General features: G+C 38.3%; 1 protein-coding gene across 2 annotated transcripts in view; it reads left to right on the top strand.

Annotated features, from left to right (window-relative positions):
• The window catches only part of kcnd2 (potassium voltage-gated channel, Shal-related subfamily, member 2), a 598,262-nt gene that overhangs the window by 290,009 nt on the left and 281,811 nt on the right, over positions 1 to 26,442 (top strand). The window lies entirely within an intron of this gene.

Raw genomic sequence — 26,442 nt, 5'->3', positions numbered from 1 at the left:
TGTCATCTCAAGATTCGGTGACATTCCCTGGCCCTCAAGATCACCGGATTTGTCCGTTTGTCATTTTTTTCTTGTGGTGCTACCTTAAGAGTTGGGTCTACACGACTCGGCCAAGGACACTAAATGACTTGAAACAAAGAATTCAAGATGAAATTTGTGGTATCCCAGCTGAGATGTTGCAGCGATCAATAGGGAACCTCAACAGCAGATTGGAAGAATGCATACGTACAGGAGGACGCCATCTACAGGACGTAATTTTCAGACATTGATAATTTGGATTACTATCTCTTAAAAGGCAAGTTGTAGTGGTTCAATTGCTATCAATAAAATTTTTTTGTTGGATTTCTTCTATTTTTATTGGGTTTTTCAAAAGTTCACGTTTTTCTGTGTCACCCTGTATATGTGATCTAGGGTAGCACCTCAGCTGTTGCTGATGCCTCATATCTAGATGGACATGGGTTTGATTGCCAACTGACTGTCTTTAACAAGTCTTTCTTATGTTCACTTGTGTTTTGTCTCAATGCTCTTGTCTCCTTCACATTCCAAAAACACATTATTCATTAATTGGTGACTCTAAACTGCCCTGACCTGATTTAGTTTGCTTACCTCTATCGGTGTGACAAGTGATCTTTTCCAGGGTCAGTCTGCCTTATAGTCTGCATTGCTAGAAAAAAATCTTTTTCCAGTTACATAAGACGGATAGGTTAGGAATGACATGGATTGTAAAACCCAAGGTTGCCAGTTCAATCCCCATTTACTACTGACTCACTGCATAACTCCATAGTGAGTGTCTGAACCCTCCTCAGCTCCAGTTGTAAAACGTGTAAATAATATGCTGTTCTAATTATAAGTTGAATTAGGTATTTTTTTTCTTTGGCAGTGTGAATGCATACCTTTTTATTGTGAAGCATAGAAGATGTTGCATTCAATAAAGACATTTAAAAGTTTAACTGAACTGTGCACCCATTTTATATTGCTTCTCAAACCACATCCTCCTTGATTTTGTGTTCACAAACCATAACATTTGCTTATTTCCTTCTGTCAATTGTATGACTTTCTTTGCATCGTTTTATCTTTGCAATACATTTGACTCCCAGCAGGAGATCACACATTTACCAAATTCACTTTCTTGCTTCTGCAATACCAGTGCATTTTTTATTGCTGGTTCTGTTTTCTGATTTTGTGACAGCAGATTGTATTGATGTCTCCATTTCTTTTCCCAATCATACTTACTATTCCAACAGGAATTTCTACTGTTTATCTCTTTTTACACCAGTGGCAGGACATATGATAAACACTACAAGTAAAATGGAAGCTGATTATTCATCATCATTTATACATTATACTGGATTCATTAATAAGATGTGGATCGCAAGGTAGCTTTATTACCAAACATATTAACTCTCTCTGTATAAATGCTCAGAATGCTTTCTGACATTTGTACTTCTGATATGCTTTTCTCACTCTTTGAAGCATTTCCATAGCTGCTCAATTTTTTAGAGGCCTGAATGAACTTGTGATGTGACCTAGCAGCTTAGGTATTAGACTACAGGTATATATCGTTGCATGTTATAGCTGGGTGTTCTGTGCATGCAATTATTACCTGACACATCTGCTGTGGAGAATATACCAGCTATCTGTAGAGAGTATAAAGCAATTTCAAGGAGCATGTGGTTCAAACAGCTGATTTAATCACTAGCACCAACCCCGCTTCAACAGATGATATTTATGGCAAGACAAGCCAGAATAAAACACATTATATTGTCTTAGATCTCCCATCACCAGCAACAGACTTCTTGCCCCCCAGCACTCTGGCAAATGATATCATGGCATTTGATGCTATACCAGCAGATTCACAAAGAATTTTGTATCTCTAAGCCTTTAATCTATTAACTTACATACAATCACCTTCTTGATATGTGAACAAAATGTTGCTCTGTAATACTTTTACTTTCAGTATTTTGCAGCACTGATTCAAGGTTACTGACCATTCTATAGTTCAGTTAATGTTATTGTCTGCTGTCTGATTGATACTTATTTTTTCTGTTACATGCTATATATTTATACGTTTTAATTTCTGTATCATATGTTTATATTATATACTTATTATTATATATTTATTGCATATTTACTGTATATGTATTGTGGAGGAGGAAACCATATGAATGATGTAAGTCAGGTAGTAAAATGCTGTGATGGTCCCAGTCCTCAGAATAGTAGTTGGTAGAGATTATTTTAATGTCTCTTTTATTATGAATGGCTTGAAAAATGAAATGAAAAATCAGCCATGGTTAGTATAGCTCCTTAAATGGGAATTGGGAGTCAGACCCTCAGGAACTTTAGGAAACAAAAGGCAGAGCTTCACCCAGTGAGCCTCAGGAGATCCTGACCCCAGATGTGGTCCTAAAACATAAAGTGGAGGAATTCCTAAAGGGGTCTGAAAGGCCATTCCACACCTTAACAAGGTGAGCTTGGAGTTGGGAGAAACACTGTAGTTGAGACAAAAGCTTTCCTGGTGAGAGGAAGAGATGTCAGAGAAAGGCGTAAAGTAGTAAGGGCTTCAAAAGGTAAGAAACAGAGCTAGCCAATCTAATAAGGAGACAGGGAACTTGATGCTTAGCCAGGCTCAGTGGTGCACAGGTTTATTGTTTTACCTTGTCTTTTATTTTGTATATCACTTTTGTATTTTAAACATATTGTTTTGCCTCGCTTTATGGCCTCTTTGACATATGCAGGGTCAGTGTCAGTTAATTTTGAATGCAATAGCTGTGCTGTCACTGTTTAATTAACAATTACGGAAATTCTGCTTACATAAATAGCTCTATTAAAAATCACCTAGTTCATTATACTGAAAGTAAAGAAGTAGCCATTGGTGTTCACTATCAATGTAACAGTACTTTATAACATTTGATTTTTATTTATGACAATAACTTTGTCAGTTGTGGGCAGTTATAAACTATTTTCACTTCTTTTTATGCACCTCCTAATAGCTATACAGATTTTTAATAATTTCATTTATGCTATGTAATTATAATGGGTTGTAGAACAAAAAAGTGTTGAAAGAACATGGAAAAGATTACTATTAAAAACAACAGCCAAAACCATGAAAAGGTATCTATTAATCTACATTATATGCAGTACATTACATGACACCCTTAGGCAAGAAATGTTGATACAACCAAACAAGATGAAAGGAAATTTAAGCAGGTTTGTTTGTTGTGAATTTGTTGGAACATATGCTGAATAGGTAACATTTTTGGAAGGATTTAACTTACAGGAATAATGATATGCTAAATTTAAATGAAAAATAGGATGTGAAAAGGATTCTGGATTTACTGGATAAGCTTTCAACAGCTGAAATACTGCATTATTTTTCTTTCTTTTTTTTGCCATTTGAGTTTTATTTCTTTATTAAGGCACAAATGGAATGGAATGATATGAAAGCTTTATGAAAACTAAGTTCATTAAAAACTACTAAACTGGACTGATAAAATGTAAGCAGTTGAGAATTATTGAACTGTACTATCCTGCTGGGCACATGCATTATGGTAGAACAGAGAGGAACACAGCCTCACTTACCCTACTGAGTTCAAATCCATTCCCCAAGTGCTGAGGATGCACCTCTTCTAAAGCATTCATATCGTTTCTAGAACTAAGAAGTTAAAAAATGACTTACTTTTCAAAGACTAGAGCCCTCTACTTCTGAGAATTGGTTAAAAAATTCATATAAGACCATGGGTGAATATACTGCACTACATTAATTTAAATTCAAATAAAGGTTTACTAAAAATAATGCGTCAAAACCTTTTAATTAAAAACAGATGCTAGCACAATGAAACAGTAGTTATTATTGCTGACTAACAGCTGCAAAGGCGCCTGGCCGCTGTCTGTGTAGAATCTGTATGTTTTCCCAAATCTATTTTTTATTGTATCCTAGTTTCTTTATAATTGTCCAAAACATGCACGTTGTTAATTGGCAACTATGGATTGGATTAGTAAGAATAAATGAGTCTTGTGTATGTTTCTGCAAGTTGCTTTATCTATGATAATCAGCTGGACTGCAGTGTAGATAACAGCCTCTTGCTTTTTTAGTTCCAGCAGACCCTGGATTGCCTGCTGGCAAAAGGGAATGTGGCCAACTGCTGGACAGAATTAACTGGGCTCGGAGATGTGCCTAGGTTCAAGAAACTTCATTGTAGGCTGTGAAAAATCTGGGAAACCATTGACAAAGCTAAAACACAACTGTAGATGATGTTGAAAGGAGAAAACCCAGGCATGAATTACTAAAATACGTATTATCACCAAAACCTAGACACTACACTGGATATGAAACTGGGAGAAGGTACTGTAACTCAGAGTTATTTATTTATTACTAACCGAAATACCCAGCGTTGCCTGGGAATAAAATTAAGTGTTTTTTTTTAATTGAGAAAAATATCAACTTTAAAAATAAATATAAATTAACAAACAATGAAGAGTCACTAATGTGCTTGTCTTGTGCTCTTGTATGTATGTTATCATCCAGCTCGGAACGGACCAACTCTATTTTTTCAAAAATGATGGGCGTTTGTGCATTAGCAGCTAAGCGAATGTTTTTCTTCGGTTTCCTTTTGTCGGTGTGATGGCCTCGCTTGCATATCCTCAGAGCTGCAGCCTTTACCCTGACTCTACCTCTCACTTCTGGGCCGGACAGACACACACACTTCCACGCTTAGACGTTTTTATATATATATATGGCTCTTCGAGTCACAAAGACAGAATGAGTCCTAAAAATAGTTGGGATGCCAACTCGGCCAAGTCTATTTAATTTCAAAAGCAACAGGGGCGCGGTGTTGCTCAAACATAAAGAATGCTGGCAATCACCTCTAGTTTGCCCTCTGGTGGTCGTGCCGAGTGTCAACTGGGTGAAAACATGCATACAAGACCGCAAGATCAGCCCCCACCCTACCCAGAAGGGGGTGAGTTAGGGCTAATTTCACCCTACAGTGTTTTTAGTTGACCAATAAGAAATGTGTACCAAGTTTCATGAAAATCTCTCCAGCCGTTTGGACGTGATGCTGATACATACATACACACTTTGAATTTTATATATATAGATTTACTTATTTGGCTGATACCTTTATCCAAGGCAACTAATAACATTTGAGATACAATTAGTTACATTTCTTTTGTTTTTCCAAATGGAGCACAGGCAGGTAAAGTGACTAGCTCTTGGTTACACAGTGTCAGTAGCAGAACCCACAACATCAGGGTTTGAAGTTGAACATCTTAAGTGCTGTGGATAACCATATGGCACTATCACTAAAAGTTCACACACCAAATTTGTCAAAGCAAAGAATACTTACAGTTATCTTGGCCTCTGCACTGAATGGAACGTAGAATTGTAAAGGTTTCAGAATAGAAAGAGAGAAATGAATAAATGGATATGGAAAAACATCTATGAACTTTCCTTACCCTATTCAAAGGAACAGGACTGTATAACCATGAAGATTATTTACAGTATGTACATCTTACTATATGGAAATATCTGTAATGAGCCCACTACAATGAAGAGACATCTTGTAGTTAGAGGGCAAGTTATCACTTGAGCTGACAGAGTTCACCTTTGAGTCGATTAGCTAAGAGTGTGGACCCTGGTTTGTATCCTGGGAGCCCCATGGGGACAAAGTGTGAGGGAAGTAGTGCCTGAGTGATGAGAACCTGATTATAAAAACAATATCTGCAGCACACAGGAGAAATTTAAAAAATGCCAGCTTTATTTTAGATTTTTTTTAATACATTTGTTATAATTTACACTTTTAAAAGGGCCTACTCTGATAGACATCGGTGACGGCCAGGGAGTGTAATGTAACTGCAATTCGAAGGGAAATATAAAGAAAAAGTCTCTTTTTCAGTTTATGTTTATATCTTAGTCTTATTGTAATAAATTAATCCATGTGCAGGATAGTTTAATTTAAAATGTATGAATTTTAAATAATGGTAATTTATGAGGGTGTGTTCTTTCAGGAGGTATATCATAGTGGATAATAATGAATGTGATAATAAATAATATGTTTAGTTGGAAATAATGTGGCCAATGATAATGAAATAGCATGTTTTAATAAGTCTAGGGCATGTACCCTATTTTAAATGTGTAAACACTCATTCATTCAAGGTATTTGCATGGTTTATAATGAACATGGCAAAATGAGCATATGTCATTTGCCTAATCAACATGTTAGTAGGATTATCTGTGTTTTATGGACTTTGAGTGACACAAAAATCATGTCAATTCCATGCTGATGTTTGTTCAGAGTGTTTTTATTTGTATATTTAATTGCAGAACATAGTTTATTTTGGAGAAGGTCCAGGTATTGCACTTTCTTCCCTGTAATTCATCAAAACATTTTCTAGGCATTATGCCACATACACAAACAGGTAGACTCAGCTGTCCTCCAGATAAAGAAAAGACATTTTTTTTTTTATCCTCTATGAAATTTTTGTTCAAAAAGTAGGATGAAATTTCATAGGATATATCAGACGATTTTAAAGGATGCCTGAAGAAATAATCAGCCTTTCAACACTGAGATCTGACTTTGATGCATGTTTCCTAGCTAACTGAAAGAACTATGAATCATAAATATTAATGTTCTTTTTTGACACAGTGCTATGTAGGTGTGTAAACACCTCTAGTACTGGAAAATAATAGTTCTGTAACAGAAGGACCTAAATACATTTTTTTTTAAAAAAAAGGTTAACTGTAAAGTTTCAATACTTCAAAATTATTTCAGCAGAAATAAAAAAAAAAGATTTGAATAAAGAACTGTAGGTTAAAGAGACCTCTTGAATTAAGACGCTAAATAATAATAGCGGGCTAATATTAAATCATGTGATGAAATATAACATGTTAGACTTGATTCCTGACTGTGTCCATTGCTACTGGGATAGGCTCCAGCCTCTCACTGTCCTAACGCTGGAGTAAGTGGCTTCAGTAAATGGATGGATGGATGGTATTATGTGCCTCTTTATGGTACTTGGACCACAGTCACATTTATAGCTATGTTTTCCTGCAATTCACTTGATTTTCTCAAAGAATTTTGTTTTCCTACAGTACTAGGGTGTTGTACTGTGTTAGCCATTATGAATGTAGAGAAAAGTCAAGCAGAATGACACCGTTTATTGGCTAACGGAAAAGATTACAATATGCAAGCATTCGAGGCAAGTCACGGCCTCTTCTTATTGTAATCTTATTAGTTAACCAATAAAAGGTGTCATTTTTCTTGGTTTTCCAGCAGCAAACTAAAGAAATGCTATTAATATGATGTTCAGCTCTACAGTATATCGACTTGTTGTAAGCAATTAGTGGAGGGCATATAAGTATGGGCTTTAAAATCAGAAACAGGTTGGCATCCTGTGAAGGGCTGGTCCATACAATATGTGCACTACTGCTGTGGTGACCAACTTCATCTTCATGCATGTTTAAGAAGCTGTTATGAGCTTCACAATGGAAAGACTAACACTTTGTAAACTACAAAAAACAATCAGCAATAATATTAAATGAATATTTATTTAGCTGTTATGAAACAAAATCAGACAGGATTAATAAGAACATGTGCAGGAATAATTGACAGAATAAAAAAGAATTATGAAAACTAATTTTAATTAAGAAGGAATTTATAACAAAATTCATGACAAAAGAAAGACAGCAATTAACAACTAGCAAACTAAACAAAACATAGAAAAAAGAGAACTATTAATCTTACAAAAACCCACATAAGAAAATCACAAATACAAAATCCAAAAGAAAAGAAGCCAAAAAATTAATCACTAGAAATCCTAAGATTTAAATTCTTAATCAAGAGAATGTTAAGGTGCAACAAGGGCTCTGTTCTCCTTTATTACATTTGTTTATTTTGTTATTTTTCATTGGCTGTTCTTCTATGTTTGTTTTTTATTAAATTAATTCCTATTATTTATTGTTTTAGTGTGACTTTTGGTTTTTGAATTATTGTGTTGTTGTTATATGTCATCTTTCTTGTCTTTTATATTTTGAGCCCTAGGATGTGGGGCAACCCTCAGCCTATATAAGGCCTACGATGATTCAGCCTATTGCTGAAAATGATCTCCTACTTATGCTATTTGGTTCATTTTGGATTCGTGTTGAGAACATTTTTGTAAGTTTATTATATATTTGTATTTTGATCCTCTGTTTTTTGCACTTTGTCTTGTTTAAAGATTTTTTTTTTTTAAACCGACCTTACGTTTTTCAGGCCTGTCTTTGAGTTTTATGGGCTCAGAAGTCACAACAGAGAAACACTAATCCAGAGAAAATAAACTAGCATGGAACCATTAAAAGTTAAAAAAACAAAACAACTAAACCACATAATATATAACAATCAAGGGCCTACTTAGATCAGAGAGGGGGAGATGGAGAGAGAAAGGGGAGAATATTGAGAAGAGAACCAAGAGCAATGCAACAGAAAAGAGCTGTGGTCAAGCTGGTTTCTGGATCTCTCTCAGGTGGCTTTGCTACTAATTGCACCAGCAACTGAGGAAAATAGAGCAAGTAGAGTTCCAGTCCCCTTAGGGTCGATACTAAATTGGAATTAATTAACAAAAATGGGTTAAAGGAACAGGAACACAACAAAAATAGAGACAATGCCAAGGCATAATGGAAGCAAAATATTTGTATATGGATCATATGTTGCTCCAAGAAAATATAAGATACCATCCATCCTTCCATCCTCTTAGGCTTATCCGGGGCCGGGTCGCGGGGGCAGCAGCTTAAGCAGAGAGGCCCAGACTTCCCTCTCCCCGGCCACTTCTTCCAGCTCTTCCGGGAGAATCCCAAGGCGTTCCCAGGCCAGCCGGGAGACATAGTCCCTAGGTCTTTCCCGGGGCCTCCTCCCGGTTGGATGTGCCCTGAACAGCTCACCAGGAAGGCGTCCAGGAGGCATCCTGATCAGATGCCCGAGCCACCTCATCTGACTCCTCTCGATGCGGAGGAGCAGCGGCTCTACTCTGAGACCCTCCCGGATGACTGAGCTTCTCACCCTATATTTAAGGGAACGGCCAGACACCCTGTGGAGGAAACTCATTTTAGCTGCTTGTATTCGCGATCTCGTTCTTTCGGTCACTACCCATAGCTCATGACCATAGGTGAGGGTAGGAACGTAGATCGACTGGTAAATTGGGAGCTTTGCCTTACGGCTCAGCTCCTTTTTCACCACGACAGACCGATGCAGAGCCCGCACCTGTCGATCTCACGGTCCAGTCTTCCCTCACTTGTGAGCAAGACCCCGAGATACTTGAACTTCTCCACTTGGGGCAGGATCTCTCCCCCAACCCTGAGAGGGCACTCCACCCTTTTCTGGCTGAGGACCATGGTCTTGGATTTGGAGGTGCTGATTCTCATCCCAGCCGCTTCACACTCAGCTGCGAAACCATTCCAGAGAGAGCTGAAGATCACGGCCTGATGAAGCAAACAGGACAACATCATCTGCAAAAAGCAATGACCCAATCCTGAGTCCACCAAACTGGACCCCTTCAACACCCTGGATGTGCCTAGAAATTCTGTCCATAAAAGTTATGAACAGAATCGGTGACAAAGGGCAGCCCTGGCGGAGTCCAACTCTCACTGGAAACGGGCTCGACTTACTGCCGGCAATGCGGACCAAGCTCTGACACCGGTTGTACAGGGACCGAACAGCTCTTATCAGGGGGTCCGGACCCCATACTCCCGAACTCCCCCCCACAGGATTCCCCGAGGGACACGGTCGAACGCCTTTTCCAAGTCCACAAAACACATGTAGACTGGTTGGGCAAACTCCCATGCACCCTCCAGGACTCTGCTAAGGGTGAAGAGCTGGTCCACTGCTCGCGACCAGGACGAAAACCACACTGTTCCTCCTGAATCCAAGGTTCGACTATCCGACGGACCCTCCTCTCCAGAACCCCCGAATAGACTTTTCCAGGGAGGCTGAGGAGTGTGATCCCTCTATAGTTGGAACACACCCTCCGGTCCCCTTTTAAAGAGGGGACCACCACCCCGTCTGCCAATCCAGAGGCACTGTCCCGATGTCCATGCGATGTTGCAGAGACGTGTCAACCAAGACAGTCCTACAACATCCAGAGCCTTAAGGAACTCCGGGAGTATCTCATCCACCCCCGGGGCCCTGCCACCAAGGAGTTTTTTGACCACCTCGGTGACTTCAGTCCCAGAGATGGGAGAGCCCACCTCAGAGTCCCCAGGCTCTGCTTCCTCATTGGAAGGCATGTTAGTGGGATTGAGGAGGTCTTGAAGTACCCCCACCGACCCATAACGCCCGAAGTGAGGTCAGCAGTGCACCATCCCCACCATATACGGTGTTGACACTGCACTGCTTCCCCCTCCTGAGACGCCGGACGGTGGACCAGAATCTCCTCAAAGCCGTCCAAAGTCGTTCTCCATGGCCTCTCAAACTCCTCCCATGCCCGAAGTTTTGCCTCAGCAACAACGAAGCGCATTCCGCTTGGCCTGCCGGTACCTATCAGCTGCCTCCAGAGACCCACAGGACAAAAAAGTCCTATAGGACTCCTTCTTCAGCTTGATGGCATCCCTCACGCCGGTGTCCACCAACGGGTTCGGGATTGCCGCCACGACAGGCACCACCACCTTATGGCCACAGCTCCGGTCAGCCGCCTCAACAATAGAGGCACGGAACATGGCCCATTCCACTCAATGTCCCCACCTCCCTCGGGGACGTGGTTGAAGTTCTGCGGAGGTGGGAGTTGAAGCTACTTCTGACAGGGGACTCTGACAGCCGTTCCCAGCAGACCCTCACAACACGTTTGGGCCTACCAGGTCTGACCGCATCTTCCCCACCATCAAGCCAACTCACCACCAGGTGGTGATCAGTTGACAGCTCCATCCCTCTCTTCACCCGAAAGTGTCCAAGACATATGGCGCAAGTCCGACGACACGACCACAAAGTCGGTCATCGAACTGAGGCCTAGGGTGTCCTGGTGCCAAGTGCACATATGAACACCCTTATGCTTGAACATGGTGTTCGTTACGGACAATCCGTGACGAGTACAGAAGTCCAATAACAAAACACCACTCAGGTTCAGATCGGGGCCATTCCTCCCAATCACGCCCTTCCAGGTCTCACTGTCATTGCCCACGTGAGCATTGAAGTCTCCCAGCAAAACGAGGGAATCCCAGAAGGTATGCCCTCTAGCACCCCTCCAGAGACTCCAAAAGGGTGGATACTCCAAACTGCTGTTCGGGCGATACGCACAAACAACAGTCAGGACCCTTCCCTCCCACCCGAAGCGGAGGGAAGCCACCCTCTCGTCCACCCCAATGCACAGGCTCCAAGTCGGGGGGCAATAAGTATGCCCACACCTGCTCGGCGCCTCTCACCGGGGGCAACTCCAGAGTGGTAGAGAGTCCAGCCCCTCTCAAGGAGATTGGTTCCAGAGTCCAAGCTGTGCGCGAGGTGAGTCCGACTATATCTAGCCGAACCTCTCGACCTCGCGCACTAGCTCAGGCTCCTTCCCTTCAGAGAGGTGACATTTAACGTCTCAAGAGCCAGTTTCTGTAGCCGAGGATTAGACCGCCAAGGTCCCCGCCTTCGGCCACCACCCAACTCACACTGCACCCAACCTCCTTGGCCCCTCCCATAGGTGGTGAGCCCATGTGTTTCCTGCAGAGGCATTAGCTCTCTTGGAAATGTGTTCTTTTAATATTGTGGCTTATTAAATAATTAGACGATATCATAATATACCAGAAAAGGCGATATCCCTCCTATAGTGATTACGGCGGTACAAGAATCACATGAGACAAAATATCTTTTAGCTTACATTTACTGACGTTTTACGCAGTTACAGACGAGGAGGCATATGGACAGACTTTATCCAGGTGGGAATCTGGATCAACACAGTCAGCCATTTTTTCCGTCCCTACGCTGGGAGGGTTTCCAACACCTATGTTGGCACAGCCTCCCATTCATCAGTGTAAGCATATTTTTAATATATATATAAAATAGTATAATTAATATATAATAATATAATTATTAATGTAGCCACAATCCTGCCGACTACGCCATTATGTTTCCTGCAGAGGCATTAGCTCTCTTGGAAATGTGTTCTTTTAATATTGTGGCTTATTAAATAATTAGACAATATCATAATATACCAGAAAAGCGATATCCCTCCCATAATGATTACGGTACAAGAATCACATGAGACAAAATATCTTTTAGCTTACATTTACTGGCGTTTTTCGCGCAGTTACAGGCGAGGAGGCATATGGACAGACTTTATCCAGGTGGGAATCTGGATCAACACAGTCAGCCATTTTTCCGTCCCTACGCTGGGAGGCTCCGTAATCGTTATGGGAGGGATATCGCCTTTTCTGGTATATTATGATATTGTCTAATTATTTAATAAGCCACAATATTAAAAGAACACATTTCCAAGAGAGCTAATGCCTCTGCAGGAAACACCATGGGAAGGAGGACCCACGTTACCTCATCAGGCTGTGCCCGGCCGAGCCCCATGGGTGCCTTCCCGGCCACCAGGCGCTCGCCATCGAGCCCCACCTCCAGGCCTGGCTCCAGAGGGGGGCCCCAGTGACCTGCGTCCGGGCAAGGGAAAACGTTGTCCAAAGTTTTTGCTCTTCATTGGAGGTTTGTTGATATGTTTTTAAAATCCTTGCATCTATCAGTTTTATACACTTTTTATCTTAAGTTGTTAGGTATCAAAGTCTCTTTTAACAGCAAGCGAGAAACCAACGTACCATGGGCACTTAAAAAGAAAACATTGTGTCAGCTGGGTGTGTTTTAAAGGCTTTCAGGTGTGTTTGTCTTTTTTGGAAATTTTTCACAAGTTATGAGATCAGATTGCAGTTCATGATGATGCAGCACACAGAGTAGTGCCGGCCAGTCTATTTATTCTTACTAATGAAGCAGAGAGCAGTCTATGGTTTTTTTTTTAACTTAGAGTGCTGAATGCTTGATTGGGAAGCCAAAGGTCCCCACTTTAGCTCCAGTTGAGGGCCATCTGAATGCGCTCAGTTCCATTACTATGTTACTCTACTAAACAGAGTATGAAATAGATTTTGATCTCTGATCTCACAGTTAACCTGAAATGAGCAGAGGCGATCTAGATACTGTAGGGCTGACAGAAACTGAGAAAGTGTATCCTACATTTAAAGAGTTCATCAGACCAGTGTTTTATCTATTTTTATTTTATTTATTTTGTTGCCAGTGGCTTGAAATTTTGTTTAGCTTGGGATATTCCTGTTTCTTCTAAGCTTTGCTGACAATTCTTTGGAATACTTTCTGTGCCTGTGAGTTTGACAATAATGCTACTGCAAACTGTGTGTAAATTACAGTAATCTGAGAGTGAAATAGCTTTGGAGGAATCATACAAAAGACCAGAGAATTGATACCTTGATTGTTATTAAAAAAACCATACAGTATATGTTGAAGTAAACAAATCCCAGGAAAAGAACATGATGCATACAGAGCAGAGATACTGGCAGTAGTGCAGCATCTGCAGGAAACATCCTGCTGATTTGTCAGAATGGTATGGCCTCTGCTCCATTAAACACACCCTTAGAGAATGGCACAAAATAAAAAAAAAATGCAGTTCATTGCCGTAGTTTGCTATTCGACCAGTATAAAGCAATTCTGGACAAATAATATTGTCGCCTTGCTTCCCTGAGTTCACCCACAGACATGCTAAGAATGAAATATTAATACATCCATGTAGTGTTTATGTGCCTAATCCAAATTGCAATCACTGGGTCAAACAACTTGCATTTACCAAGGAAAACTTTATAAATCTATATTATGATATTTGTTTTTTGGTGTAAATGTGTTGAGAAATTCCTTTAAAACATATTCTAGATATGCACAGTAATGAAATGAAATGAAAAGTGCTGTCGGTTTGTAGCTGTGAGTTTGAAGCCTCGACTGGTCCACTGCAAATGTGGAGCTTGCATGTTTGTTCTGTGTTAACTGCCGCCTCTAAGATAGTGTGGAAGTTTGGAAGGTTATACATAACTTTGATTTTTTTATCCATTATATGTTAACAAGATAGAAATTTTAATTGAGAAATTCAGACTTTATCTGCAATTACAATCTAGATTAGTAAACAAAAGTTAAACTTATCCATAGATGTTATCTAAATAAAATCAGAAGCTTCTGAAAGTATAGCATAACATTTTCAATCAGTTTAATTCAGTTTACAGTTATAGTGTGCAAAGTCTTTTCAGAATGACCTGGTCACAACACAGGAATCAACTGGATGCTAGTCCATCGTAGAACACCTTTATGTCCGTACCCACACTCACGTGGGGCCAGTTCAGCTTCTCTAATGTAAGCCACATCTTTGGAATGTGAGAGGAAAACTGAAGAACTTGGAGGAAAAAATAACACATGGGGAGATTGCGCAAACACCATACAGTCAACAACCAAAGTATGGGGTTTGAACTCAGGATGCTGTGAGGCTACAGCACTAACAACTGTGCCAAAGACTGTGGAATACAGCCCAACTAAACTATACCTTATTCAGAACCTAAGACAACTTTTTTCCTGCTCATCTCATCCCATTTTCTGAAACCACCTTTCCTGGTGAGGATTGTGGTGTTTATTCAAGCTTCTGTTTTTATTGCAGTGGTCAATGTTCATTTCTATGTAAAAAGAAATGGGCGATAAAACATTTATGGTGGCTTCTGTGAAGGTTTTGTTAAAATTAAATTGGGCAATAAAGTTATCAGAATGTTGGCAAGCAACAGAACAAACAATTATTCTTGTCTTCATTTGCCCAAAGTAAAAATTAATTTTGTTAAGGTACATAACACTAAAAAATACTGAACCATGTTCATTAAAATGGCACAACGGAGATAAGCCAAACCTTAAAGTTCATCTCAAGTGCATTTTACCCAGCAAACAGCAAAACCACATCTTCAATGCAGTTACAAAATATAAAGATTTTTTTTTTCTATGAAAGGCACATACAAGTTGGGTCTTTAATATAAACAAGTAGCACTGTGTTTTTTTTATGAGTTCCTGAGTCAAGGTTTCACTTAAATGTTGCATCAAAGTGTGGCTCATCTTCAATTTATGCCAGTTTTCTAATTCAGATGAATTACTGGAATTGGCTACAGTGCCTGACTCTCTTTTTTCTTTAACTTGGTCCACAGAGGTGGGTATTTATTTTAAACCACTGCAAATGCTTTGCTAGAATGGTCACGATAAGTTTGCTGAGCAGCACACGTTTCTCTATTAAACACTACAGACATCAAAACACAGAATAAGATGGAAAAAATGGATTATCAATTGAGAGATGAGAGAGAAATTTTAGGAATTATATTAATCAATCCAGTGTAGGAATGAGAAAAAAAGGCTGGCTTTGCAACATTTTAGGACACATGTGAAGTAGTTACCCATAAGTTACATATATGTCACATCATCCCCCAGCCATATTGACCTTCTTTCACTTTTAAACATGAAATTAACAATTTACTTTCAGCAGCATCATTGGGTCTTTATATTGTGGATGGAGAATACATTGGGAAGAATTCTGTACATTATGTGCTCCATTTATGTACTTTAATCTAAGTTGAAATGTGGGTTGTGACATTCAGTGCAACTTGGGGCAGGAGAGAGTGCTATATATTATGTACAGAGCCCTGTGAAGCTGCAAGGACAACATACTGCACTATGGGGTGCTTTGATTTGGTAGCCCTCATCAAGGACAGGCTGGTCTCTGGCCCTGAAGTGTCTCCAGGGGATCAGAAATGTCTCCATTAGCACTGTGGCTTAAAAGGGACTCTTGGTCAGAAGGCCATTAACCTTGAAGTCAGTGCTTTAGTCACCCTGAAATGTCCACAGGGATAATAATATCTAAATATATATCGCAAAAATGTTTTAACTTTAAAAATCCTCAAAATCCTTCACTCTCATTCCAACAACAAAAAAAAGCTGTAATTTAAAGGAATCCTAAATCATGGATATCTAAAGCCATCTTAAATCTGTTGGGATCTTTATCAGTGCACATTGACAAAAGTAACAAAAGGGAAAGCTAATAACATATTGTGCAATTCCACATTGTCCAGGGCTGTTTCCTGACTTGCACTCTAGAGACTTCAGCCCACCTGCCACCCTGAAATTAGATTAGAAGGTTTGAAAATGTATTAACATAAAAATACAATATTTCAACTGTTGAGGCATCCTGACTAAATAATGAGTATAACAGAATTTTTAACTTACATTGGGCGTTCAGCCCAGCATGGCTAATTTTTTGTACTAGCCTGCTGTTTCTGAAATAAATGGAGATTTGAAGGTGTACTTAATAAATTATTATATATATGTATATGTATATTGTGGCAGACGACCAGGGACCTTGCCCCACCAGGATACCTGGAGCAGAGAAGTAGTGTGTTAAAGAAGTAATGAAAAAGAAAAGGAAACATTTTGAAAATAACGTAACATGATTGTCAATGTAACCAATGTAATTGTTTTGTCACTGTTATGAGTATTGCTGTCATATATATATATATATATATATATATATATATATATATATATATATATATATATATACACACACACACACATACATATATACATATATATCTGTATCTCTATCTATATTATATATATATATCTATCTATATCTATATATCTATATCTATATATGTATATCTATCTATCTATCTATCTATCTATCTATCTATCTATCTATCTATCTATCTATCTATCTATATCTCCTTGGGGGTGTGAGCAGCTGTTGCTGGGGGTGCCAGAATCCATCGAGGAAGAAAAATGAAAAACATTATTTGTACAAAATCTTAATTTATCTGTCCATTCCTAAATAATTAAATGGGCAGGCTATTTCGTATCAGTGCAATATGCTGCTTGTTAAAATGGATGACTCTTACGTGCACTTAGTGCTGCGTGGGTATTATGAATTATCGTATCTGTTCAAGTTCTATTTAAATTTTAAATATAAGTAATTTTTATTTAGTCGACAGAAATATGTTTGGTAGGAATGTAAGTTAAATTTAGTCATCATTGCATAAATTTTTCTTCACCATAGAAATGTAAAGACTAAATTTGACTTACATTCCTACCAAAGATATTTCTGTCGACTAAATAGAACCTACTTATATCCAAATTCGAGCTATTGAGCTGTCACCTGCCTGCCTGAATAAGTCACCTTCGCTTCGCTCTTACTTTTTTACCGTTCATTCCATCATGGCTAGTCGCGGAAAAATTATAAAATGGAAGGAGGATTACACTGAGTATGGCTTTACCAAAACAATTATTGATGGTGAATAAAGTACCCATTATTCATAAAGCTTCAATTGGTGATCTGTTTTTCTGCGTTAACCTCATATTTTTTCATACTTTTTGTCAAACCATGGGGGTGCGAGGGTAAAATGAATTGGGAAGCGCTGATATATATATATATTGAATATATTGAAATAGTATATATATATATAAACACCTGTAGCCACAATAAATACCTTAACAAGTTCCTTTCTACTGCAGCCACAGCCGCGACACACATAAAAAACATCAATAATAACTCATAAATTTGCAATATTATTTAGGAAAATCACAACATTTTACTCACCAAAAATTCGGATTATTTGTAAACAAAATCCATCATCCTCTCTTTCCTCAAAAACAGTTCAATTACTCTGTCGTACGGATTATCTGTGTGCTTCAGTTCCATCAAAACCTCACTTTCTATCGCCATCGAAGCTAATGCTGAAAGGCGAACCCGCCCCATGGTATTTCTGTCATAAGTTTCATTTTGCTTTATGGCTGAAAATGTCCGCTCGACAGAAGCAGTGTACACAGGAATGCTCACCGCCAAATATAGCAATGTGAACAGCTGCCCCACGCTCTCATTCAGATTTTTCTGATGAAGAAAGTCAAGATGATCAGTGGGAGATTCTCCTGCAAAATCATCCATGGCATACATTACAGTCAGTTCTGTTTTTAGCCAGATCAAAAAGCGCTCCGTGGCTCTTGTGTTAAACTGGAGAAGGCTGCATGCGTGAAATTTTTCTTGTATTCCTGAAACTTCTGGGGCTCGAGGAACGTGACAAACATCAGGTTTTCATGGTCTTGAAATCTGGTCTGTGTCTGGCAAATAATATTGTCCAGAATCCTGCCATGGAGTTGGCCGTAGTGCACACAACGATCTTTCGCTCGGAGCGTTTGCAGTGCGTTCAGTGGCCTCGTAGAGTTCCTCATATCGGCTTCTATCCAATCAATGGGTCTGAATACGGTGATGTTGCCGTATTCCTACTAGAGGGCCCTACTGACACAAACTCAAAATCTGATTGGTTGAAGCAACAGGTTAATCGACATTTATTCTGTGTTAGAGTGCCTCCACAACAGATTGTGAAAGCCTCTCTGCCTGGCAACAAATGATGGCTGAAATGTGATTGGTTAAATATATTAATACGAAACTCCGTCTTCCACGGCTATCAAGCTGCATTCTATTACTGTATATGGACGAAAATACGTTCCAGTTATGACCATTACGCGTAGAATTTCGAAATAAAACCCGCCCAACTTTTGTAAGTAAGCTGTAAGAAATGAGCCTGCCAAATTTCAGCCTTCTACCTACACGGGAAGTTGGAGAATTAGTGATGAGTGAGTCAGTCAGTGAGTGAGTGAGTCAGTGAGGGCTTTGCCTTTTATTAGTATATATATATATATATATATATATATATATATATATATGTATATATATATATATATATATATATATATATATATATATATATATATATATATATATATGTGTGTAGATGTATATATCCAACCCGCTATATCCTAACTACAGGGTCACGTGGGTCTGCTGGAGCCAATCCCAGCCAACACAGGGTGCAAGGCAGGAAACAAACACTGGGCAGGGTTCCAGCCCACTGCAGAAATGTTCATATGTGCATTTGGTAAAATTGAACAGCTTGTGTATGCAGTCCAAGCTCATTCTGTGTACTGCATTATCATGAAGGCCAAACCAAATGAATATTACTGTGCTGTTTTTTTGTGGCTGATTGGATTGAGGCTCATGCCACAAAGATCTGGTAGTTGAAAAAGAAACAAATTTTTCCTCGATTATCTGCAACAGAAACTTAAATAGTGATTTTAGTAGAAAAGTAAACTTTTAAAATTATTAAAATGATAGATTTAAATTTTGAAAAATATATCTAGAGACATATTGCTGTACAGAGTGGCTGGTATCCCTTCTATAGTTTGTTCCTATCTTATGCTTAGTGCTATCTGGAGTGATTCTGGATTCCCACTATAATGTATTAGAAAAAATAGATTTAGGAAAATATATACATTAATGAATTGATAATTAGATGAAAAAAAACTGCCTCATATCCCAGGCAGTTGAGGGAATTTTTTAATTTATGTGAAGGTTGGGCATGTAAATTTATTTTCTGGTACTCATTAAATCATTCACATTTAGTTTTTGTTGTGCCTGAGATTTATTTTTAAAACTGGAACCTGTTCTTAAAACGATTTGAAAAAGCTATCAACTCTAAAAGCATGAAACAATAAGAGTGGTATGCAACTGACAAAATGCATTCCCCAATTAAGGTAATGGAGAGTGTCAGCTAAAATGTAAACCAGAAGACCCTGCAGCAATCAAGGACTGCAGTTTGAGACTCCAGCACTAATTCTTCTTGTTGTCTTATTTCCGTTAATGAGGAAATCGAATTCCTATTGCAAGCATATCTGCAGCCATGCCTTGATGCTCTTTCTGCCTCTGCAGTCATGTAATACTGCTTAAGCAGGGAAAGCTACTATGTAGTGGAAATTGGATAGTTTGGTTTTTTTCTGACAATCAACAAGGTAAAAATTTCCATATTATTTCAAACACATTAAACATAGCTCAAAGCATGGCATAAACAGCAGCCAGTTTTTTATTTATATGCATTTAAGGGACAATTTAATTACAGGTACATACCAATGCAATTTACTACTATATTGTCCCATGTACTAATGTAAGAAGTGTTGTTGTGGACATTAATTACTTTTAAATATAATCTGTCCATTCTACTATTGTTATTCCTGTCAGATTACAATAGTGATTCTAAAGGCTGGCTTTTTTGTGGCAGACAGTGCACTTCCACATAATGAAAAGGTGCCTTCAGGTTTGTTCAGGTTTCCACAAAGAAAGAAAGAAAGATGCTACTGTCAAAATCAGCCTCTGAGTCTTTAATGACCATCATAATTCAGACTGGCAGCTAACAGCTTAGAAAAGAATAAGCAGCTGTAAAGCTTAATACATTGGTTATTTCTCAAATCAGATCTTTTTGACATTTCTGTCTTTCCTGTTGACCCTGTGTTACACAATTGATTTGTGTAACTACAGAAAGCTAAGCAACTAAGTTTTTTTTTGTTTTGCATTTTTGAGTGAATTCTAAGGCTTCCAATAAAAAAACAAACAATAAAATGCATCAACATAAAATTAATTCACGGTCATTGCTATTTGCGTTTAATTTTTTAATGAAGCATAGACCCTGCAGAAAAAGTAACAAAAAGAGCCTTAGATCTATTACTTCCTTAATCTTGATGCTTACTATAATCCTACAACTCCTGAAGACGTGAATTATATTTAAAACAACCGTAATTAAACTTAGAGAGTGGCATAGCAGGTAGTATTGAATCATGGACCACTTCAGCTGTGAGGGTGCTGCTAGTCTGGTGGGGTACATTCAGTTTGAAACTGCAGAGCCTCCTTGTACTTTTATAGTGTTGACTAAATTCACTCTTGGGATGACTGTCATGTTCCACCATGAGTTGTGTGGCAACTCCATACAGATATTATGCAGAACGAGAACTGAAACCATGTGTCTTGTGGCCAGAAATACTAACCACGGCACCATATTGCTTCACTATGTGCATTAAACAAATTACTTAATAAATACTGTGAAATGATTTTGTTTTTTTTTCACATTTTGACAGATATGGTACTTACTAGTATAATAAAGTAGCTGCAGAAAGCTTTAATACTTTTTCCTCTGGATTTCACGATAATCACCTGCTGTTTAGAGAACTATTGCTTAACCTGAGGTCTTGAGGCCTTCTGCTCCTTGGCTACATGACAGATCTAGTCATCACTGAGCAGCAGTGTAAATTGCTTTCATGAAAGTAAGATCTGAAGCTCCTGCATGTCTAGAGATAATCGTTTAAAAAAAATCCCCGGGCCTTTGCTAGTCATTGTCGTTCATTGGTAATAAATAAATAAAGTAGAGCTAAGCTACCTATCATGTTCATCTCTTGTCATTTTGTTGCCAAAGTACTTTTTCTTTTTAACATTCATATCAATGCAAAAATTCTCCCGTATCTGTCAGTCCAATTGGAACTTGTTCAAGGCAGTGTTCCATAAATTATAGGTACTGATTTGCTTGAAAATAATATTCAGAAAACATTTATCTCAATTATTCAGCGCTGTAGCGGCTGTGTGGGACAATAATGCAGACATGAGGCTAAAAATAAAATAACTAACAGCTTAGTGGCAGGTTGGGTGCAGCATACTGTAGGCAGCAGCCCACAGCTTTTCTTACAGTATGTTCTTTGTTTTTTTGGCCAGACTGACACACACAGACATTGCCTACTGCTGATATTAGGATGCTGCTATCAAATCGCCTAATGTTCCTGTGGCCTGTTCCACTCTTACTCCTCCTTATAATTATGATATAAGATGTTCTGCATTTAACATATATCTGCACATTTTAAGAATAATATCATGCTGTTGCTTTAGTGCAGAGCAATATAATATTAACAGCATTTGAGCTTTTGAATATTGATTTTTTAGTTTAGTGAAGTTATGTTGTTTAATGTAGATAGATAGATTTATTTACTTTATTTGTTCCCGGGGAATATCTGGCTTTTTATAAAAGCTGTTTAAATAAATAAATATGCATATACAGGTAGATAGATAAGTAAGCAGATAAATAAATAAACACACATACATACCTGTGTGTGCAAATACACCAAAATGACTATAAAGCAAGACAATTTAAAAGAAAAACACTTCTGATGTGGCTGTCACTGTCACAGTGAGGCATTATGCAGATATTTATTGCTGTTGGTATAATGGAGCCCCAGTAGCTTTTCTTGATACACTTTTGCTGAATAATTCATTGGCTGAAAATTCTCAGTGTTAGTGTGTCAGACAGGGAAAATGCAGCTTTGGTCATAATGTCACTCAGTTTTGTTTTAATTTTCTCCTTCATTAGGACCTCCAGGGGGTCCAGATTGCATCCTGTAACTGAGCTTGCCCTTTTAATTAGCTTGTTAATTTGATGGGCCTCTCTTGAAGTGATGTTATCCACACCCCACAGTGTAGAAAGTCACACTGGCCAACACAGAATTGTAGAGGATGTAAAAGATGTCTCTTCCCACATTAAAGGAGTGCAGTCTCCTAAGGAAAAACAGCCTGTTCTTGCCCTTTCTTATATAGTTCCTCTGTGTTCTGAGAACAGTCCAACCTGTCATTGATGTGGACCCACAAGCACTTGTAGGAGTGCACCACCTCTACATTTACTCTTTGAATCAAGACTGAAGATAGAGGCTCTTTGGTGTGGCAAAAGTCAGTACCCAGTTCAATGGTTTTGCTGATGTTAAATTAATGACAGTTCTGTTTGCACCAACAAACAAACTTTTCCACCTGACTCCTATACTCTGTCTCATCCCCCTTATCAATACACCCCATAAGTGCAGAACCATCTGAGAATATCTGCAAGTGCCATGATCTGGTGTCATATTTGTAGTCAGGGGTATACAGAGTAAAGAGAAAATGAGAAAGGACTGTACCCTATCTTTTTATATAATAAGCTACCGTGGCTGCTGTTTGTTTGTCTGTCCAGGATTTTAAATCACCTGTAGCTCACAAATTGTTTGACCTATTGACCTAAAATTTGGACCTCTACTATCCACTTTCGCAGTGATGATTGACCTTCAAGCTCAAAGGTCAACCCAGAAAGGTCAAGGTTAAAAATCAAATAACCTGTAGCCTGAAATTTGATAAACATATACTATGCTGAAACTCTGCATTACAGCTTTATATTAAAAGCGAAGAGTTTTGGAATTATTACTCTTTATACTTTTATTTTATTTTAGAATCAACTCTCAGCAGTGGGCAGCAGGGCGGGCGTGGGCCGCATGTGTATGGGTGCCGTATTCATCCCAACCACCTTCGCCATCACTTCCCCTACCTCTTCATATCTTAAATCATTCTTGAAGCAGATTGAAGATGAAGTAATTGTAACACAAACACTGACTTAATCCGTTTTAACGTGAAAAGATGCTGACAGAAGAAGAGAAGCAGCAGAGTGCTAGGTTGGAGAAAAGAAGAGCTGCTCAGGAAGCAGCAAGTGCATCAACCTCTGAGCAAACGAATGGTAAATGTACGGAGAAAGAGTTTGAAAACTAGGAATGCTCAAGTCAAGTGTATTCACTCCACATTATCGTGCAGTACGCCATTACTGGTATGTAAATATTGCACAGTATGTCGATATTGCAACTCACAGTAAGTTTCCATATTTACATATGAAGACAAGCATTTTCTGTAACAATTATATTCCAAAATGTACTCTGCAACATCAAGGTCAAGCTTATTATTCATTGGTTTGTAATGTACCTACGTGCAGCCTGACACTAGGGTTCTTTAGTGTTTCCACTTATTTTGGATACCAGGTTTTGTTGGGTAGAAACCTATAAACATAGGAAAAAATATGCAAACTTGACCCAGATTAAGAACAAAGATGTTAACAGTACAATGTGGACAGGTAGTTTTTGAAAAATAATTTACTGTTGTCATTAACTAAATGACATCTGATAACTTAATCAAACAGCCTAATAGAGTGAAACAATAAAAAGATTGTTCAGAAAAGCAAGGCTCTTCTAAACAAAAACACCTTTTCCCATTTCTTGATTGCTGTAAAGGAGATTGACGAGCTTCACTCTGAGAGCACTGTAGAGCTTCAAAAGTCTTTCCTGTTTCAAATGCATCTTTCGGATTGCAATCATCAAAATTGTGATCATAATTGTCAAAATGGGGATGGAATCATACTACTAGAACAGCCCCAGCATCTCAAATATGACTGGAAAGTTTTGTGTATCTGGGGTTCTTTGGCACAATAAGTCCCAAAATATCTTAAAATATCCACTAAATTGGGGAACCATCAAATCCCAGCTGGTCACAAAAATGCAAAAAGGGCAACGTAAAATCATTATAAATAAAAAGATTTATCTTTACAAAAATGAAATGTAGCACAAAACAAGCTTCAAAGAGCACAAAGGCAAGGTAGTTGTTTAAAAAAATCAAAAGGCAATCCAGAGACTAAATGTTCCAATACATAAACCCAAAGAATAGTAGCGCAGTGGTTGAACTATCCAGAAATTCGCCCAAGCACAGAAAAATCACAATCTGGTGCCAGCAGATTTGATGAAAAATCACTGTGATTTTTCTTTGTGTTTCCTAGTTTCCTGTCCATCCTAAAGACCTGTATGTCAGTTTTAAATTTACTGTAAATATTCCTGGTTTGAGTGGATATTTATGAGTGGTTATGTCGTATACTTAATGAAAATCAGTTTCAGGGCTGTTTCTTGACTGGTTCCCAACGCTATTGGGATAGACACAGTCTAACCATGTGATGAAATAAAGGCTTAGTGAAGGATAATTGATTTATAGATTGATATATTGATTGATATGCTTCTGAGTCAAAAATCATCCTTTGTCTATAAAATCTCCTTTTGGTGCATTTACAGTGAAAATACATGGGCAGCTATAAATAACACACGGTTAAATGCACAAATTGGCTTATAAAGAGTTATTTGCACAATACAAGTAGTTAAAAGTTGTATCTTATGTTTGCATTTTTCACTCAAAATATTAGGGCTAATAAGCTAGAGGTAGAAAAGACATGAAGTGAAACTTCAGGTAAACAGGAATATTTTCTGGCCAAAATGTTCAGTTTGGCTTACCCCACTAAAACACCTTACTTGGTTTAAAACAGATTGATTTATTGCTCTGAAATCACAAATATCAAAAATGATGATCCTGAAGATATCAGGTTGTTTGTATATTATTTACTGCTTATTAATTTAAACACACAGATTAGAATCTAAATTTGTCTTTCTTGTGGAATTTTCAAAGATTCTGAAGTACTATAAGCCCACCCTCCTTATTTTGACTCTACCCAGGGATCACATCCTCTCATTATTCATCTGTTGAACACCCCTCAAAAGGCACACATAAAATGTATCTTCTTTCACCCAGTCTAGTTTTGCAACACTGTGGTTGCACCTCTCACTCTGTAATCATCCTTTTCGCTTCTGTCTAGAACCTCTTTCCATCCTTCTTACATATTGCATTAATTACGCATAGGATCTTAACAGATCCTTTCAAACATAAGACACTAAAAATTCAAAGATTTAACCATCCCAACAATTTACTGAAATCATTTTCATCTCACAATTCAGGCAACTTAGTAATCAGCTGTGTCTATAACATTTACACATAGTAGGCAGATGTACTGAAAAACCGGCAAATGCCCCCAAACATGAACATCACAGTTGCTTTGCCTAAAACCAGCCATTGTACAGCAACAGCTGAAAGCTCTTCTTATTCTCTAATTATACTCACTAGTGAGGTGGGATGGTGGGAAAAAAAAACTTACTATCAAGAGAAAGAATATGTAAATGTGAAAAGTGTGTTTGGAGGTGAAAGAGGGCTTTAAAATGTATTCTGAAAGGTATTGGTGGATCAGCTGCCACTGAAAATATCTGTGAAATTTTTATATTAGGTATATATTCGCACCTACTTTAGACAAGTATTCTATAGAAAAATCTACTAAGACCACAAAGATGCATTTTTAACATAAACATTTATCTGGATGGAGGAGGAGGTTGTGAGCATTACCGCACTCACCACACGATGATCTACCTGGATTGGGTCCCAAGTGCAGTGGGTGACATGGGGAACAGAAATAATTAAGTCATGTTAACACCATACATGCAGACATATTCTACTCTTTTTCATATTCACAAAAGTTTAATAAAGCTCATTTTCCTTCAGATACCTAATGTGTACTTTGTCTTTTACAACTTGACTCAAATGTTTCCTTATCAGTTAGAGAGGAGGTCACTTGTTTTAGAAACTGTCTAATTTCTGGACACCTGCCAAGTAGCTAAACTTGCTAAACAAATAAACATGTAGAGAAAGATTAAGCTTGTTGTAGACCTTTACACATCACCACTCAACATTCGACATTTGTCAGTCTTAACTATGTTAAGGATTGTTCCCACATATGCAGGCGTACTAAATTCCAGTGAATTACTGTATACTACCCTTTCACCTGGGAAATTGCAGGCTTCTGTTTCTTGAGATTTTTTGATTCTTGCTTTGATCACCTATACCCTCAACCTA

The sequence above is a fragment of the Polypterus senegalus genome, chromosome 8 (assembly GCF_016835505.1).
Source record: "Polypterus senegalus isolate Bchr_013 chromosome 8, ASM1683550v1, whole genome shotgun sequence".
Classification (NCBI taxonomy): domain Eukaryota; kingdom Metazoa; phylum Chordata; class Cladistia; order Polypteriformes; family Polypteridae; genus Polypterus; species Polypterus senegalus.
Note: the sequence above shows the minus strand (reverse complement) of the source record. Positions and strands in the feature narration are given on the sequence as shown.